Genomic DNA, 4,418 nt, shown 5'->3' on the forward strand with positions numbered 1-4,418 from the left:
AATTGCTTCATTGCTCGGCCCAAGCACACACCAAGTGGGCCCGGAAGTGGATTTTTATGTCATTTACTCATCTCTGTAAACCTTAGGCTACTAGTTTTCTATAAGTAGGACCTTTTGCTATTGTATTAGAGAGCTTTTGATCATGTTTTTATGATTGAACTCACTTTGGGAGGCTGGCCATTTGGCCATGCCTAGACCTCGTTCTTATGTATTTTCAACGGTGGAGTTTCTACACACCATAGATTAAGGTGTGGAGCTCTGCTGTACCTCGAGTATTAATGCAATTACTATTGTTCTTCTATTCAATTCCGCTTGTTCTTTGTCCAAGATATCACTTGTTCTTCAACTTGATGAATGTGATGATCCGTGACACTCATCATCATTCTCACTTATGAACAAGGTGACTGACAACCACTTCTGTTCTACAAGCAAACAAGGCTCTAGTGAATATCTCTTGGATTCCTGATACACGATGCATGGTTGATCGCCTGACAACCGAGTGCTCGCCTGACAAACGAGCCAGCCATTCCGTGAGATCAGAGTCTTCGTGGTATAGGCGAGAACTGATGGCGGCATTCAAGAGAATCCGGAAGGTCTAACCTTGTCTGTGGTATTCTGAGTAGGATTCAATGATTGAATGACTGTGACGTGCTTCAAACTCCTAGCAGGCGGGGCGTTAGTGACAGACGCAAAAGAATCACTGGATTCTATTCCGGCCTGACCGAGAACTGACAGCTGATTAGCCATATGCTGTGACAGAGCATAGGAACATTTTCACTGAGAGGATGGGAGGTAGCCACTGACAACGGTGAAACCCTACATAAGCTTGCCATGGAAAGGAGTAAGAAGGATTGGATGAAGACAGTAGGAAAGCAGAGAGACGGAAGGGAAGGCATCTTCATACGCTTATCTGAAGTTTCTACCAATGAATTACATAAGTACCTCTATCTTTATCTTTATGCTTTATTCGTATATCACTATATCCATTTGAGTCTGCCTGACTAAGATTTACAAGGTGACCATAGCTTGCTTCATACCAACAATCTCCGTGGGATCGACCCTTACTCGCGTAAGGTTTATTACTTGGACGACCCAGTGCACTTGCTGGTTAGTTGTGCAAAGTTGTGTTTATGCCATGGTATTGAGCACCAAGTTCTTGGGGCCATTACTAGGGATTATTTGAGTTGTGAAAAGTAGTGATCACAATTTCGCACACCAAGTTTTTGGCGCCGTTGCCGGGGATTGTTTTGTGTATGGACAACTGACGGTTCATCTTGTTGCTTAGATTAGGTATTTTTTTTTCAGAGTTCTTAAGAATGAATTCTAGTGTTTCATGATGATCTGTTGAAGTCTGGCTGGCTGAAAAGCCATGTCTAATCTTATTAGACCGAGGTTTCAACTAATCATCACAAGAGCTTGTTGATTTCTATCAATCTTGCTATTGGAGCAATGATCTGCTAAGGCTTGGCTGGCCATTGGCCATGTCTAGTGTTTTGGACCGAAGCTTTCTTTGAAAGCTTGGCTGGCTATGAAGCCATGTCTAATTCCTGGACCGGAGTCTTAGACTAGCATTGCAATGATTCCTGGAATCCAAATTAAGAATTCTGAAACTTTTATTTTCTATTTCCATATAATTTTCGAAAAATCCAAAAAAAAAATTTCAAAATCATAAAAACCAAAAAGATTTTATGTTTCTTGTTTGAGTCTAGTGTCTGATTTTAAGTTTGGTGTCTTGCATGTATTGTTTATTTGATCTTGGTTCAATTTTCAAGACAATAGTACAGGGAACTGAAGGTTCAGAACATGCAGCAGAGGAATTACACAGAAAAAGCTGGGCGTTCAAAACGCCCAGTGAAGAAGGACAGACTGGCGTTTAAACGCCAGCCAGGGTACCTGGTTGGGCGTTTAACGCCCAAAAAGGTAGCATTTTGGGCGTTAAACGCCAGAATGGATACCATTCTGGGCGTTTAACGCCAGGATGGCACAAGGGGGAGGATTTTGTTTTCAAATCTATTTTTTTTCAAGTTTTCAAAGTTTTTCAAAATCAAATCTTTTTCAAATCATATCTTTTCAATCAAATGTTTTCAAAATCAATTTCTTTCCTTTTTCAAAGATACTTGCTATCAATTAATGATTTGATTCAACATTTCAAGTATGTTGCCTTTTCTGTTGAGAAAGGTTTAATGTTTGAATCATATCTTTTCTTGATAGCCAAGTTATTAATTTTTAAAATCAAATCTTTTTAAAATTGTTTTCAAATCATATCTTCTCAATCACATATTTTTTAAAACCAATCATATCTTCTTAACCTCATCTTTTTTCAAAATAGTTTTCAACCAAATCTTTTTGATTTCTAATTTCAAAATCTTTTGCAAAAATCACTTGATTTCTTTCCACTTTTATTTTCGAAAATCAATTAGTGTTTTTCAAAATGTTTTCAAAGTCTTATACTTAATTTTCGAAAATTACCTTCCCTCCTCTCACATCCTTCTATTTATGGACTAACACTATTCCTTAATGAAAAAATTCGAACTCCTTCTTCTTTGATAAGTTCAAATTTTCTACTTCTGTCTTCTACTTTTCTCTTCTTCTGACACCTAAAGGAATCTCTATACTATGACATAGAGGATTCCACATTTTCTTGTTCTTTTTTCTTTCATATGAGCAGGAGCAGAGACAAAGGCATTCTTGTTGAAGCTGACCCTGAACCTGAAAGGACCTTGAAGCGAAAGCTAAGAGAAGCTTAGGCACAATTCTCTATAGAGGACCTAACAGAAATCTTCAAAGAAGAAGAACACATGGTAGCCGAAAACAACAACAATGCAAACAATGCAAGGAAGGTGCTGGGTGACTTTACTGCACCTACTCCCGACTTCTATGGGAGAAGCATCTCTATCCCTGCCATTGGAGCAAACAGCTTTGAGCTTAAGCCTCAATTAGTTTCTCTAATGCAACAGAATTGCAAGTTTCATGGACTTCCATTGGAAGATCCTCATCAGTTCTTAGCTGAATTCTTGCAAATCTGTGACACTGTCAAGACTAATGGGGTAGACCCTGAGGTCTATAGACTTATGCTATTCCCTTTTGCTGTAAGAGACAGAGCTAGGACATGGTTGGACTCACAACCTAAAGAAAGCCTGGACTCATGGGAAAAGCTAGTCAATGCCTTCTTGGCAAAGTTCTTTCCACCTCAAAAATTGAGTAAGCTTAGAGTGGAAGTCCAAACCTTCAGACAGAAGGATGGAGAATCCCTCTATGAAGCTTGGGAAAGATACAAGCAATTGATCAGAAAATGTCCTTCTGACATGCTTTCTGAATGGAGCATCATAGGTATTTTCTATGATGGTCTCTCTGAACTATCCAAGATGTCTTTGGATAGCTCTGCTGGAGGATCTCTTCATTTGAAGAAGACGCCTACAGAGGCTCAAGAGCTAATTGAAATGGTTGCAAATAACCAATTCATGTACACTTCTGAAAGGAATCCTGTGAACAATGGGACAAATCAGAAGAAAGGAGTTCTTGAGATTGATACTCTGAATGCCATATTGGCTCAGAACAAAATATTGACTCAACAAGTCAATTTGATTTCTCAAAGTCTGTCTGGAATGCAAAATGCACCAAGCAGTACTAAAGATGCTTCATCTGAAGAAGAAGCATATGATCCTGAGAACCCTTCAATGGAAGAGGTGAATTACCTAGGAGAACCCTATGGAAACACCTATAATTCTTCATGGAGAAATCACCCAAATTTCTCATGGAAGAATCAAGAAAGACCTCAACAAGGTTTTAACAACAATAATGGTGGAAGAAATAGGTTTGGCAATGGCAAGCCTTTTCCATCATCTTCTCAGAAACAGACAGAGAGTTCTAAGCAGAACACCTCTGACTTAGCAACCATGGTCTCTGATATAATCAAAACCACTCAAAGTTTCATGACTGAAACAAGGTCCTCCATTAGGAATTTGGAGGCACAAGTGGGACAGCTGAGCAAGAAAGTTACTGAACTCCCTCCTAGTACTCTCCTAAGCAACACAGAAGAAAATCCAAAAGGAGAGTGCAAGGCCATCAACATGGCCGAATTTGGAGAGGAAGGAGAGGAAGTGAACGCCACTGAGGAAGACCTCAGTGGGCGTGCACTGAGCTCCATTGAGTTCCCCAATGAGGAACCATGGGAATCTGAAGCTCAAAATGAGACCATAGATATTCCATTGGACTTACTTCTGCCTTTCATGAGCTCTGATGAGTATTCTTCCTCTGAAGAGGATGAGTATGTCACTGAAGAGCAAGTTGCTAAATACCTTGGAGCAATCATGAAGCTAAATGACAAGTTATTTGGAAATGAGACTTGGGAGAATGAACCTCCTTTGCTCACCAAAGAACTGGATGACTTGTCTAGGCAGAAATTACCTCAAAAGAGA

At 39.6% G+C, this 4,418-nt stretch overlaps 1 non-coding gene across 1 annotated transcript; it reads right to left on the reverse strand.

The window, feature by feature from the left end:
* Positions 1–3,203: 3,203 nt before the first annotated feature.
* LOC130954330 (small nucleolar RNA R71) lies at positions 3,204–3,311 on the reverse strand. Its single transcript, XR_009076267.1, has one exon. It is a non-coding gene; the product is annotated as a small nucleolar RNA R71 (small nucleolar RNA).
* Positions 3,312–4,418: the final 1,107 nt, after the last annotated feature.

The sequence above is a fragment of the Arachis stenosperma genome, chromosome 1 (assembly GCF_014773155.1).
Source record: "Arachis stenosperma cultivar V10309 chromosome 1, arast.V10309.gnm1.PFL2, whole genome shotgun sequence".
Lineage (NCBI taxonomy): Eukaryota > Viridiplantae > Streptophyta > Magnoliopsida > Fabales > Fabaceae > Arachis > Arachis stenosperma.